Below are 16,274 nucleotides of genomic sequence, written 5' to 3'. Positions count from 1 at the left end.
AACTGAGCTCCTGCAAAAAATCTGCCCCCCCCCCCATCTGTGAGGAAGCCAACTGCACCAGGGTCAGTCTCCTAACATCACACTGGATACAGCTGATCCTGCCAAGGGTTGCCTGATTGATGGCACTTCCTGATTGGTGGGGTGGTGAAGCTAGCTACTACCTGACCCAGCAGCAGCAGCTGGCTTCTCAACATGTTCCACACCCACAGCTGCGCTTGGTCCTGCTTCCTCTGCCTGATCCTGCACAGCCTGCTGTTGTGCCCACTTCAGTTCTTGCCCTTGGATATCCTTGACACCCCAGCTCTGCTTCTCTACCATGTCTCTGGCTCACCCATTGGCTCTAGCATTCAGCATCTGATCCCTGGCTCTAACCTGTGGCTCTGTTTCCTGACCAGGTCCACCCATTGATTTTGGCTTTCGGCTTCTGATCCCTGGCTTTGACCCTCAGCTCTGCTCTCAACTACATCCCCAGGTTTTGCTCTGAAGCATTTCAGAGCAAACACCTGTGGTAAGTGGGCCATGAGTCTTGGCAGGGACAACTATACATAATGACAAACTTTTTCAACATAGTCAAAAATTGCACGTTGAGCCATTATCTTTGTCTTTCAGTCTGCCAGTGCACGTTGAACACAATACTAATGAAAATACTCATGCACTAGTACAAACAACTAGGGGCAACCTCTTTATCTGGGTGGATTTAGTGCTCCCAAGAGGCATCACTTTGACAGCCATGTCAACTGTAACTCCGCAGCACAGGTCTCCGTCGATCACTCATTCATTGGCCTCTCTGATAAGACAAAAAGGAATTGACTGAGACCCAACAAACTCATCTGATAGATTGGCAAGCCAACCTATTTCCTGAGCCATCCAGCCCCCTGTGCCTTCTCTCTTTCTGGGATATGATTAGATTAGACGATACATTATAAATATTACACAGCAGTACCCACAAGCATTACAGAGTTTTCAGCTTTTCAGCTAGCAACTCCATTTTGGAAGGATTTACAGCTTGGCTGTCCCTTGGCATCCAAAGTCTCACCATAAGAGCCCATCCATTTAATAATAAATCAGTTTGGCTATTTTTAAATTAGAGGGCTGCAAATTACAAATGATGTTTACCATTTGCTGACACTTTGATCTCAAAATGAACAAGAGTTTCAAGGACCAAGCCCTCAGCTGATGTAAATCCCATTCTGCACACTTACAAAATGGGAAATGACTGCCTAGGAAGGAGTACTGTGGAAAGGGATCTGGGTGTTAGAGTGGATCACAAGCTACATATGAGTCATCAGTGTAATGCTGTTGCAAAAAAACCCAATATCGTTTTGGGATGTATTAGCAGGAGTGTTGTAAGCAAGACAGGAGAAGTAATTCTTCCACACTGCTCGGCACCTATAAGGCTTCATCTGAAGTATTGTGTCCAGTTCTGGGCACCACATTTCAGAAAGATGTGGACAAATTGAAGAAAGTCCAGAGGAGAGCAACAAAAATGATTAAATGTCTAGAAGACTTGACTTATAGGGAAAGATTTAAAATATTGGGTTTGTTTAGTTTGTGGAAGAGAAAACCGGGAAGATAGAGGGGGGGCATGATAACCGTTTTCAACTACATAAAAGGTTGTTACAAGGAGGAGGGTAAAAAATTGTTCTCATTAACCTCTGAGGACAGGACAAGAAGCAATGGGCTTAAATTGCAGCAAGGGAAGTTTAGGGTTGGGCATTAGGAAAAACTTCCTAACTGTCAGGGCAGTTAAACACTGGAACAAATGGCCTAAGGACATAGTAGAATCTGCATCATTGGAGATTTTTAAGAACATGTTAGACAAACACCTGTTGGGAAGAGTTATTAGTTATTACGTAGTCCTGTCTTGAGTGCACAGGATTGGACTAGATGAGCTACTGAGGTCCCTTCCTCCTACCCTTCTATATTTATATAACCTAATTGGTTTCAATGGAGCTACAACGATTGACACCAGCTGGGGATCTGGCCCTGTTTTTTATTAAAAGGAAATTTTGTAGTTAACAATTTTTGGGCCAAAACCTGTATGTGACCTATTGGAGTTGCACACCTATCCAGAGGCAGGATTGGTCTTTCACCTGGTGTATGATCTTTCTTTCTTTCTTTCTTTCTTTCTTTCTTTCTTTCTTTCTTTCTTTCTTTCTTTCTTTCTTTCTTTCTTTCTTTCTTTCTCTTTTTAAATGGCAGAGATTGGCCTGATCCTAAAAACTCTGTGGCAGCACTTCTCATGATCAGGACCATAAGGAGATTTACATGTTGTAGGTGCATCAGACCCTACTTTCCATCTCTCTGGATGATCCATGTGACACAATCTGTTCCTTTATTAATCCATATCTACAGCATAAGCATACACTTTAATGATTTCACAGGGATGCTTCAAAGCTTAACAGAGCCATAGACAAATAGACACCAAAGATTGATTTAATTTTTAATTGCATGTTATTTTTTATTCATTTTTGTGTGCAGTTCTGATAGGGTTAAATATCTATGATTCAAATTTGCAGAACTGTGCACGTGCAAAAAAAAAAAAAGCATATGATGTATCAGCCATTGCAATAACTGTATGAGTAAGTGACTAGTTAGCTATTCAGGGAGTAAATGTGTTACAACATATAGGGAATCAGACTGAGAGCCAGGAGCTCTGGATTCAATTCCCAGCTCCGCCCATGACTTCCTCTGTCACATGGGGCAAGTCCTTCCACCTTTCTGTGCCTCTCTTTCTCCCATCTGCACAGTAGGACTAGTGATACTTGCCGACTTCTTCTGAAAAGGGCTCTGAGATGGACCTGTTACATATACTGAACATTCATATTTTTATTTGCATGCTACTGTACCATGGTTGCACACACAATCATAAGTGCAAGGTGAAACTAGTTGTGCAGATATGGGTATAATTTTGCATGCACACATTTCTGACCATCTGAGCCTCAGAGTGTAACTTGGATTTCTGATCAGATTTTTAAATGTAGCATTTTGCATCTCTTTATAAATGTAGCATATTTACTTACACACAGGTGCACTGCCTTTGTATTTTGGTATATGAATACTGCATTGTACAGCACAATAACCGTAATGCCTCAGTTATAAATATTTTCCCATTTCACTCAGTACTTTTCTTTGTTGAATAATTCAGCTTCTATACAGGCTTAGCTGACCTTTGCTTGATAAAGTCATATTTTTGAGCATTCACTTGCATTTGGTATTTTTAATCAGGTTCAAGTCCACTAGCTGCATATTAGAGCTGTGAATAATGATGATACAGATATGTACTTTAGCCAAATGATGTTCCTTAGTGCACGCACACAGCCCCCCGATTACTGAGTTAACTAAAGTGTAAGAGAATTTATGATGCTAAATAAAACCAGGAAAAAAGATGTTTTAATAAGATGAAAATCCAAATGTTAAAATAATGAGCCATCTGTATGGGTGGCCCTCTCCTGAGAGATGCCAAGAGCTTTACCATCTGTGATACATTTACCAGCTGTTTCCTTCCTTTTTCATGAGAACATAAGAAATCCTTGCAGTTGGTGGTTCTAACTGACACATCCTAGTGAAGGAAACAGGTTTGTTCAACGTCAGGACCTCCCATCAAAGCTAGCCTGGCTGGAATTAACCTAATAATGTTTGGTGAGTACTGATGTTCTCTATTTCCAAGGGTCTCTTCAGCTGAGGGGCTGACAGATCACTCTGGAGAATAAAGAGGAGAAAATAATACCCACTGAACCACAACATAGCTTGAACTGAAGTTTGCAGAGAAAGGCAAATGGATAAAATACTAGGTCTGAGCATTTCATTGCTGAGAAATTAGGTTTTTACCATCAGACTATTGTAGGAGAGTTTGGGTAAATTTGAGATCAACTGGCCACATGGCAAGGTGCCACGCGTAGTCCAAATGTTGCTGAACCTGTCTTTCTTTTCTCTGCTCTGATCATTGTTTCACATATCTGCCAGTCAGCCTCATATATCCCTGCTACTTTTGGCCTGACAAGAACCTTATCTAGTGCTCTTGAGTTATGTATGATCTTAGGATCAGACCGCAGTGCTATGCAAGAAATTAGTTTGCCATAGGCACTCATGAAAGGCTACAAAATAGAGACAATCTAAATCTATGGAAGGATATATTGTTTTGTACTTATTTATATCTCAGTGTGCTGTAGTCCTAATTGCACAACATTTAATTATTTCCTCAGTGTTCACTCTCATTTCATTAACTGCCAATGAGAGTTGAAGAGAATATAACTTAAGACACGGATTTCTCTCTCCACGTACAGTGAGTCTGGACAAAAAACAGCAACAGAATCTGATCAAAATTGAGAGTCCATCTTTGTGCAGTGCAAAGGGCAATATTTGTCCATCACTTAGATACCACATATCAGTGATATCCTATGTTCTGCAAATGTGAAGTGTACAGTAGATGACTCTATACAACACCAATCTGTACCAAGTCAGTGGCCAATATACAGACATCACAGTTATCTGATACACACACTGGCAGCATCCTCACAGGACCCAGGGCACTCTGGTCCAAAAACACAGGACCCCAACCTCTTCAGCTATAAGAGACTAAGTTAGCTATAGTATGTAATGTAGTATATGCAAGCAATAGGGGTTGCATCCTCTTTGTGGGTCAGGCACTTGCAGGGAATACACTTACAAACACTTGAGTAGGACCACCTGGCCATCCAGTAGAGGGCATTAGTGACACATAAGGACAGAGTCTCAAATGCACCACTCCTTTGCATCACTCAAGCAACACTAAGAGTATGTGTACAGTGCAATTAGACACCTGTGGCTGGTCCATGCCAGCTGACTTGGGCTCCCAGGGCTCAGGCTAAGGAGCTCTTTAATTGTGGTATAGATGTTTGGGACTGCTCTAACTTAAACCAGGGCAGCACAGAACAACCCCTAGGGTTGTAACTGGTTACCCAATGCCTGCTCACTGCACACACACCCCTTCACAGAGCAGAGCTCAGCCACAGAAGAAAAGCTGACTCAATACTCATTGAGGGACTGTACCTTGAAGGCGCTGAGTACTGCCTGTAAGGTTGAGGTGCAAGGAGTGTTACAGGAGCTCCTCTGCATCTTACAGGATCGGGCCACTTTCTGGTAGACTTTTCAAGAGAGAGAAGTGGTGACAGCAAGCATCCTAAGAAGGAAACATACAAGAGAGACTGAATCTCCCCCAAATGTACATCTAAACCAACATCCCAAATGAGCAAACTGAAGAGATGCTGACAAAATCTGAATCTGGTTCTGTAGTAAGGATAACCTCAGGATCTCCCTGGTTTTACACACCGCTCACATCAGTACATTTGATAATATTACATTGATCTGCATTGTGCATGAGAGGAAATACATATATATGTGATTCTAATCAGTGTCTATGATTCAATGAACTGAGTGAAAATCAGTCATTGCTTTCCAGAACATTTTTCTCCTGTGATAATGTGTAGTGATCATGTACTCCAGCCACTGGCAAATATCAAGAACCTCTAACATATAGCATGTGCATTATCAAGAAAACACAATCAGAAGAAGGAGCCATTTAAATTGTGATTGACAGTAAAACATTTATTTCCTCAAATGTTGCTTACATATTGTTGGTAAGATATCTGATCGCTTTTCCCACCAGAAGACCTAAATAAGATTCTAAAAAATGGTGCATTCTATTCGCTACACATCTCTCCACTAACTTAAGGCTGGATTGTAACATGTATACACACTAGGGAGCGTGGGGTATTAAAAACTGGTTAAAAATGACAAGCTATTGTTTTAAGTGTGAGGGATTTCCCGATCCTGCTTGCAGGCTGGGAGTCTCTAAGAAAAGCCTTATGATCTGAGTTATCTGAGTCAGTGAGCGGACAATCAGTCTGAAAAGAGCCAGTGTAAAGCAAGCAGGCATGAGTTGTGCCTCACTGTCTTAGGGAGCAGCCTGCTTTCTCTCTGTGTGTGTTTTTGGGCTTTCATATGTTATCATTCTGAATTATCAGAAATAAAGTGGTGTTACATTGTAGCCTTTCAGAAATAGTACTTATGCTATTATCTAACTTTCTGTGTATATGCTGTGAACATAACAGGAATCAGTCGCATACCCAAGCAGTCCCATTTAGTATCATTGGAAGTAAGGGGTTTGGAATCTAGCCCTTAAAAGGGAACAGCATGGCACAAAAGCCTGCGCAATGTTTCAAAATTTTAATTATATCATGATTGTTTAATTGCATTACATAAACCTTATTCTATTTTGCATTCAGATACCATCTTGAATCCAAAAATCTCAAAAGATGATGCAAACATTAAGTATACTTCACAACATCCCTGGCATGTAGGTCTTATAAGTAGTATACCGATTTTACAGATGGAGAAACACAGGCACAGAGCTAGGTTTAAGTGACCCCCCAGGATCACAGAGAGAATTGGTGGGAGAGCTCAGAGTAGAACCCAGAAAGTCTGGGTCTCTGTTCCCAAATGTTGCCTCTAGAAACTGTTCATCCTTGAACATAAATATTGTTTAATATTTTGCAGAAATATAATTCAATACCTCTCCTTTGACATTTTTCACAGTTTAGTTAGGTGCTTTTTATCTGATGACATTTTTACAAGAAAAATGTATTTGTCAGAACATTTGAAATCAGATACAGAATTATTTGAGACAGGAATATACTGGGCCTGATCCAAAGATCTCAATTTCAATGGACTTTGGAACAGGTCCTAAGATGCTACAGGAAGCATTCAGATACTTTTATGGGTGCTATAGAAAACCTTATGATCAAGGAGGATAGCTAGAATTTGGATTGCTTACCTAGACCAATACAAATTCTGCTAGAGTTCAAGGGGTTTCAACTCATTACATCCTCTAGTGAACTCAGTCTACAACATAATACTTGTACATATATAAACGTGTTGGCAGTAATATGCTTAAAAGAGGATCAGGAAAAAGCTAACATTGACTGAATTACATTGTTTTGCCCCTGGAGAATGGTCCTGCTAGAATAAGTTTAAGGTCATTTGCAGGGCAGACCATGTAACTGTAAAGTTTACATTGCAGATAACTTCCCTGGTTTGTCCTATAGAAGTGGATTTAATTTCAGGCTGCCCAATACCCCTATAATTCTGTGAACATGAAATATAGGCAATTAATCAGAAGGACAGAGCTCTGAAAAATGTATGTTGTGTTTATATGAAATCCTGCATACCTTTCCCCTTAATGATTTAAAACAACAATCAAAAGTGAGTCCACCAGACATGCTACTGTTCTTTAAAAGTAAGGGTCAACTTTAAAAAGATCCATTTAATCTAAGTGTGGAGTGTTTGATTTTTGTTTTTTCTTCATAGACTTTAGGAATTTAAACTCATGGAAGACACTTTAAAATAATTTGTATAAGGGGTGGCAATTGTGTGGGTGGGGGGTCTCTACTATTTTTTAATTCACTTGATCTTTGACTCTTTGATTCTGAGATAATTAATATCACCCTGAACAAAACTATTCCCATTCGGAATTTGATATTACGCAATGTGTAAGCAATAAGGAAACCCTTCATCTCCCTTTAATTTCTTATCTGTGTAACTGAATGATTAATATTGGCAAGTCTTGCTTCTCTGTTTTAAAAGATAGCTTTAGTATTTTAAATTATTTCAGTTATGTTGTTTAGGATATTTATAAATATTAGACTAATATTATCTTATAGCCATATCATCCTGTAAGTGCTCAAACTGCTGTCAACTGGTAGATTAGTGTTTGGAAGAGAGATCTCCAACTACACCAAGGTATAATACAAGTAGGAGTGCTGATGATCAGTAGGTCGTACTGTGTATCTGGTTAGTGGGCACTTGGTTGAGAGATGAACTCAAGCCCCCAAGCTTGAGTTCAAAAGATCCCATTTTTAATCGCTGGGAGAGTCAGAGTATTAAACTTAATATCCTGGTCAAATTCCTTGGTAATTACATTCTGCCTAACCAACCCCCTTGTATTTCCAATGAGAAAAAGTATTCTTCATTTCTTGGCCTTAACTGTCGTGGTACAGGAGCAGCATGAGCCATTGGAAAAGGTAATGTTTGCCACAGGTATCACAGATATTGTCAATTCTAAGTATAGGCAGAAAATGGGGGTAGCTTAGATACTGATGTGCAATAGGTGTTGATAAATACTCTCTTTTTAATAGCAACTGTTACACGAGTTGCCACATTTCACGCCAGAGGCAGTTGCATTTCTGCAATGGATTAGGTGACCCATATATCGTATACGGTCTACCCATTTATAGCATATAGTTGATTTCAATGAAACGGCAGAGTAAACTGCCACTCACCAAAAGGAAGGAGGGCAGAATCAGGCCCTATGTTTGTAAAGCACTCTGGGATAAAAGGCACTGGATAATATAAACCTATTATCATGATATTTTTAAACATTTCTTTCCAGTCTTTTAACAGTTGGTAACCTCAGAAGAGATTTAGTATTGTCATTCAGAGTGGGTTTCATAAATGACAATATTTCTAATGTATGATGTACATACACACACACATTAAAAGCATCCTCCTTGCCAGGACAAAAGGCCCCTGGAATTAGATATAGCTTAGGAGGAGTTATCGGACAATAGTGATAAAAAGAACTCAGACAGGAGGACATCTTTGTATTGTTAACTGAGTAAGTATGACAAGCACAGAGCGGCTTAAAAACCTCCTTTCAAGTGCTGCTTGCTTTCCTGACCCTGCCCTTTTCTTATTGGTATAATATTTATGGTCTGTGCATCTTAGCTCCTCTGTTGAGAGTCTCTACTGATTCACAGACCAGGTGCTGTGTAGGTGGGTGCTGTGTGGGTTTCCCCTCTGCTCTACTAGGATGCCTGAACTATGATAGCTTAGCATCATGTTCAGTCAGGCCTGTGCTTCCTTCGAGCCAAGATTGACAATCTGTGCCAAATTGTGGCAGCAGTCTGGGATCATAAACCTTTTCTAAACTTATAAACTTTTGCAAATGTCTGATTGTATAAATAATGCATATCTGTGCATGGGAAAAAAATCTCTTAAAGGATCATTAATATAGTCAAGCAAACTTAAAACCCATTTACCAGAATGCTATTAAACATACATGGGGCCCAGTTTTGATCTCACACCAGTTACACACTGGTTTAACTCCATAACTCCTGAACTACACCAGAATAAGAGAGCAAAACCTGGTTGTTCCCTCCCCTCCCCCACAGCCTAATTTTTGTTGAGATTTACAATGTACATAGCTTCAACAATACACTAAGATCTTCCCCCAAGGAGAAGGGTATGCCCTCCACTCGCAGCACAATCCCCTCCAAAGCTCCACCACGCTCCCTACTCAGGCCTGTGGTTTACAGACACAATTCCCCCTTGTGAAATCACAATGAGACCAGAGATTTCTGTTTGCAGGGGTCCATCTGAGCCTTTTTATTCTCCTCCCTGATTTCAGTTTTCATAGGTTCTCAGCCACTAGCAATTTGAGTCTGGGAGTAAAAATAAATGCAGAAACAAAAAGTGAAATTCAGATGAGAACAGTGAGTTCATTTGGTTACCAGCCCATGCAACCAACTGTCCTAGGGTGACTCAAAACTCATTACAGCTTCTCGCAAAACCAAGTCCATGCTTTCTAAAGTTTTGTCAAACATATCAGTATATCAGGTTTGTGATCAAACTCATGGCCAGTAAGGTGATACTTAGTGATAGAACAGTGCACAATGCATAGAATCCCAGGGTGTAAGTTTGTAAAAGGATTTAATGAGTAAAGTGTTATTTGTATTAAAATTCCTTAATGAGTCCCCAAAACAGAAAGGAAAACAGAACCCAAAGAGAATTATAGGGTGTGCACTGTGTATGTGGTTTCTCCTTTTTAACTTCCCTTATCAAGGAATAATATCCAGACTTATGTATCTTTACCTTGGGGTAATGCATTGATGGTTTTGTTTTGTTTTTTTATAATAGAAGAGACTACAGCATTTGCTGCTAGTTGTGAGACTCCATTTTATGCCAAGTGGAGGGTGTTGATTGGCCAAAACTTTATGGGGTGGGGATGAGGGACCATAAAATGGTCTCCGGGCACATACCTCTCTTCTTCCAGTTTGTATGCTGCATTTAGTGAAGAGTCTGTTCTAGCTTGGAGGACCTCATTCTAGCTAGGGGTTTTTGTAGAGTGTAGATTGGGAATGTGGTATAGCTCTGAATATTGCTCCAGCCTGGAGGTTTAGCCTAGTTCACCAGCTTGTTCTAGCTTTTAGAGGTTACTCTACTCTAGAGAACCTATTCTGGTCTTGGAAACTTTGTTTGAATTAGGAATTTCACCTGGAATAAGAGTGAAAGCTGGAAGGTTTTGATTTAGAGGCCCTTTTGCCTTAAAGGTGAATTTGTAAAGGGGTGTTTCTTTTTTATGAATCTGCTATTGAAATCATGTTTCTTCAGAATCTCTTTATTTCCAGTAGGCTCCTGACCTTTTCTGCTGTTTTCCTTTCAGCTTTTAGTAGTCTATTATCAAGAGTCTACAATACAGACTACAGTGTGATAACTGGCTTCAAGTTTCTGTATCAGAGGTTCACGTACATCCAGTCGTGATCTCTTCTGTGGCAATGGATTGCAATGCAGAGCAATCCTTTAGATTCAATGGAATTGATGAAGGCTCAATGGACCCTTTTGAGACACCCCTGAGAAAGGGGGCATGCATAGATGCATTGCCTCCATAGGAAACATTGGAAGGCATTGTGCCCCGAGGCACAATTCTTCAGGTGGTGCCCTGTTCTGCTGGGAGTGGAGGACTGATCAGTAGGTTGTTGCAGCCCTTAAAAGAGAACAGCGTACTAGCCTCCATATACATCCAGCCAGCTCTGCCCACTTGCTTGTGGTAGGGGAGGCGGTAGAGTACTTCACATCACTCAGCTACAATCTGAGCAGTTGCACAAGGGTGCGTGCGAGCCTTATTCCTCTATGTGGCACACTGAACCAGGGCACAGCCTACCTCAGGCAGAAGGAAAAGAGTGGTGGTCATAAAGGAGACAGCTTCTTTTTATACACTATTGTCTGATAAGCAAAGCATCAGAGAGGGAGGAAAGGGCCTACAGATAGAAGAGTCTCTGAGGGTGTTCTGGGCAGTGTTAGCTTGTTTGCTAGCACTGATGCCACTGGGGCCAGAAAATGGAGATGAGGGGGTTAGAAATTCTGTAGCAGCTATGAAATTGTGATTCTCTGGTGGGTTTAGCCTACAGGAGGTGTTGTCTTCCTGTTCTTTGTGTGTGAATTTAGCATCATGTGCTCTCTTCAATCATGCCCTGTAATGAATACATAACCTAGCAGCATGTTACATTCAAAAATGAGAGGCAGCCAAGGGCAGCCGGAATCATCCATCATTCCCACCCAAGTCCTGCTCTCCAGGACCCACTCTTCTCCAGCTATTCCATGCCAATACATCTGTGGATTGAAATTCTGTTGAACCCTAAACCTCCTTATTGCCACTGATCCACAGATACTGTGATTTAGTGCGTGATAGATACAAGGACAGATGTGCAATGTTTGGGCTGGAACTTTTCAGGAGGGGTCAGAGCTGAGGTTTTGAGCTGGGTCCATCTCTAATGTTTTTTAACTACTTTTTTGGCACCCCTATCATTTCTGCACCCAATTTTCCCTGTAATTAGCTGTGAAATTCCAAGACACTCTATCACGAATTAAATTCACGCAGTATATATTTGCCAGCTCATGCAGTGTTTATTTTTAAACAGTGCCAAAAGTGTTTATAGATAGAAACAACAGGACAACCCATAATTAAATAACTGTTTCTGCTATTTAGCAACTTGAAGGAAAATAGTTTCCCAAGCACAAACAGGAATGGTCAAGAAAGCTCTCAAGTTTTGGGCCCATTATTACCATATAAAACAACATATTAGTTGCTTAGCTACCAATCATAAAAGGAGCCCAATTAAAAATGAAAGGATCTTAACTAGCTGCACAGAATATAAAAGTGAAAAGTTAAAAGCTGTCAGGTGGTTAGCGGAGAGAATACCGAGGAGTGATTGACAAACTGGGCTTTGCTCTGCTTCAAATTTGGCTTTGATTCAATAAATGATTGACACGCTCATGTCGTCTGAAATAGCGTATTGTGCTTTGGAGAGGCTATTTAGCAGCCCGTTGATTGACAAGTTGCTAAAATTGTCCCATGGACAGAGGTAACCAAACAGAGCTATATTTTGACAGGTAATTTTTTTTACCTGCATTTACTACACAGTTTGTATGAAAAGCAGAAGTAGATGGAGGCCCACAAAAGTGTCAATCAATTTCCACAAAAATGTCTCCATTCTTAATATTGTTCCTCAGAATTAGAATATTCTGATCCCGTAAAAGTCTTTTGCTTTTTATGGGAGATTTTTTTAATTGAGCTGATCAAACTTTTTGAAAAATATGGATGTTGTACCTGCAAACATCAGGAGGATCTATACTCTGATAAGAAGGGTGCTCTGCTACCTGCACAAAGCAATAAAGGGTTATGTCATGCAAAGTACATTTCTAAACTAACCCTAGAGTAGGTTAGCACAACTAAAATCACAAACTCTGCACTCTTCAGTTCTGATCAGCTTAGTGGGATGAGGTCAGTTGGATTTGGAGTGTTGAGGTTTCAGTAGATGTCACTTGCATTCTCTTCTCTAAAACATTTCTGAACCTGTACATGACGGTAGAAGTAACTTTGCCATGAGAGATATAGATACCGCAGTGACAAGTCTCTCATAAATGGCTGTTTCTTTTTGAAAAGACATAGGGTATGCCTACATGGTATGTCTCAAGGGCTTGGGCTAAGGGTCTAAAAATTGCTGTGTAGGTATTTGAGCCGTGGGTTGGAGCCTGTGCTCAGGGACCCTGTCCTTTATGGGATTCCACAGCTCGGACTTCAGCCTCTGCGCAAACGTCTACACAGAAGTTTTACAAACCCACAGCCTGAGTCCTGTGAACCCAAGTCACTGACACAGGCCATTTGCGAGTGTTTAACTGCAATGTAGACATACCCATAGAGGACTTGATTGCCCATGCCCATGAAAAATGCCCTAGAATTTTTTTGCAAGCATAAAGGCATTACCCCTAATGTTCTGGCCCAAAGCCTAGTTTGGATGACTACAGTCTGTATCTGTTTTATTGGGTAAGGTATTCTTTACTTCCTGTTCTAAACTGTCATGCACTTTTGTGATGTGCTGTTACAGAGCTGCTGCACTTTAGTAGAGGTCAACATGATAGATGTAAATAATACAGACAATTGTCATTCAAACAATTAATTAATGAAGTTTGCAACACTTTTTTTTTATTTCCATGTTGATGAAATAGTGGCCCTATCTGTCAATATATTGCTGCCATCTTTATTTTCTGCACAAAATGCCTCCATTTCCTCGTAAGGTGCCATGCTTATGTTTTTCCTCATCACCATTTTTGTAATGGGACTGTTTAGTGCACCAGAAACAGTCTTACAGGACTGCAGGCTGGGAATATGCTGCTTTATTCACCTAAATAACAGATTGGGGGGAGGGGGAACATCCACTAACTAAATAGGAAGTAAAGGTCCACCCCATAATACTCTGAGAAACCCAATTTAATGACCACTTTTCTACAGAAATGTTCTCCAAAAATGCAAGATTATTATTAACTTTATGATTCACAACCCCACAATGACAGACATAAGAAATTTGTAGATTCATGGGATTGGTTCTGATCACACTTACACTGGTACAAATCAGGAGTAACTCCATTTAAACCAATAGAAATCCAAATCAGAGCAGATTCAGGCCTTACGCAAACAGCAGGTTGTATAACTGCTTGCAGGGCCTTTATGCCTCAAGCCACTGGAATTCTGCCTTTTGCGTTCATTATAAAGGCTTCCATTTGCCACAGTCAGAGGCCACTCCCTCTTTCACACGATATGCCAGCATTGTCAGCAGCTATTTGATTTGTTTATGGCTGTGAGAGAGTGAGACAGTAGCAAACACCCCTGGCATGTTGGGAATTGAAAATAGGCCAAATTATTTACATGGGATGTGGTTGAAGGAGCAGTCATTAGAGAGAAAATCCCTTGCAGTTAGGAATCCTGAAATGCAACTATAGTTCTTCATATATGGGGCGAGGGGTTGTAGGGCTTAATTAATTAGCCCTTTAAAAGTGTTTTGAGATCCTTGGATGGGGCGGACTGTAAAAATACAATTATTATCACTGTCTTCAATGGGGCTGTGCAGAGGGCTAGTCAGAGCCCATAGCTTGTACAGTAGATTGTGTTGACTGACACTACCTATAGACAGGCTTTTTAGTGGACTGTAAATTTGCTTATCCAAAGCTTACTATACGATGACCATAATCATGAATATATGTAGGGAGCAGCATTATACAGAACTCCTACCAGATGTGAGGACATAGATCACTGGAAGGAGGTTCTCATAAACAAAGAAATGGAAGCTATGACACCCTGGTCCTCCATTGCAGACTAGGAAATGACACATTTTATCTTTATTGTTCAATTCTGCCTCTCTTCTTTCTCCATCCTGTAGGGCTTGGTATAATCCAGTGGCCTGCATTATACAGGAAGTCAGACTAGGTGATTACAATCGTCTCTTCTGGCCTCATAATCTGTGAACCTCTGGAAAGAGCTCTAGAAGTGCAGTTGTTTCTATTGAATTCAGTGGGATTTTCCAGGGCAGAATTTTGCCAAAGGTTTGTTCTGCCATAGAATGTAAACATTTCCTTCAAAGAAAGTGGACCTTCTCCACTCCACCTCTCCCCAAAATGTCCCTGAAGCTTCTTGCTAGAGAAGAATGACTCAAAAGAGATTATTGATGTTTCCTTATTTAAAATAGACTTTGTCTCTTGTTACAACAATAGATTTTCAAAAAAGTTACATTTCAATTAAAATCACAATAAATGTTTTGTTCCTTTTGAGGGCATTAGTCTTTCAGTTAAGGTTTCTCTGTGTTGTTTACTTACCTAATGTGCTTTGTATGTGTAAGTTGTATTTGTCCATATAACTTTTCTTGACATATGTATAAAAAAAAATCCCTGCATGGCTCAGTGGGTGACATGGTGTGGCAAAATTGAGAATTTCAGATTATTAGAGTATTTAGCAGCTCACCTTTCTCACAGCCATTATCACAGGATATTAAATGCATTAGAGAGCAACAATATAATTTTAGCCAAAAACCACTCACATATAAATAATTCCAAGAGCCAGTATAATTCTTTACTCTAACTATAAATAATAGTAATAATAAATAATAATAGCAATAAAAGAAAGAAGAGGCTTACCCTGCACAAGAACAATTCATTTACACTGTAATGGATAGTATATGTCCCAATACCATGGTGATTGGGTGCTTTATAATTAAATTACTCAGATAGCTAGGAGGATTTGCTTACTTCTCCACATCAGCACTGTTAGAGCTATTTTTATAAGTAATTTCTGCCCTGAAAATCTATACCTTAGCTCTGCATTATATTCAGGACTAGCAGCTGGGTGACATTTATTCCACCCAGTTCAAAGTCTCTTGCAGATGTTTATCTGGTTTCGTCAACTCCGTAATATATTTTCCTAATTTATTGGCTCTCTTTTTTGGATGGCCCTTTCAATCTTTGATCGAATGAGAGAAATACATTAGCAAAGAGTCCCTAGTAACACAATTACTGGTCCTTGTAAGTGGCCTCACATCTTCTGCTCCCACCTGGCTATTCAGTGCGTCCACCACTCCACAGCTGTTTGGCCTCTGTAAGAGAGTAAGTGTTGTGCTCTCTGTGGGAAAACTGCTTCTTCTTTCCTCCTTTCTTGCCTTTCCTAGGAGATGCAACCTCTCTCCTCTGGCTATGGACAAGCAGGGCTGTGGACAGCTTATGGACATAGGATTCTCTCACAAATATGACTTTTAGGAACAAAAGGCCAGACTCATCCCTGGTGTAACTCTAGTCACATAGATGAAGTTGCACCAGAGAGCAGTCTGGCTCAAGGTACTCACAGCCTGTGGACCTCAGACTGGTTCAGGGGAACATGTGTCTCAAAGGCCCTGTGAGCATGGACAAATCACAGGTATGGAGCCTTCTGTAGATGGATCCTCAAGCACAAGGTTATCATCACCAGTAGCATTTGTTTGCTTCAGGTTCTCACCAATCCTTCTGACTGTGGTTGATTAGTTCCTTTATGCACTTTTTTGCACCTGCTGTAGGCATCACAGAGAGTTTCCAAATGGTGGGTTATGTACCATAGCTAAAGTAGGAACAACAGAGGAAGTTTAGGATGGAGTGAGAGA

The sequence above is a fragment of the Lepidochelys kempii genome, chromosome 13, assembly GCF_965140285.1.
Source record: "Lepidochelys kempii isolate rLepKem1 chromosome 13, rLepKem1.hap1, whole genome shotgun sequence".
In the NCBI taxonomy this organism is placed as follows: domain Eukaryota; kingdom Metazoa; phylum Chordata; order Testudines; family Cheloniidae; genus Lepidochelys; species Lepidochelys kempii.
Note: the sequence above shows the minus strand (reverse complement) of the source record.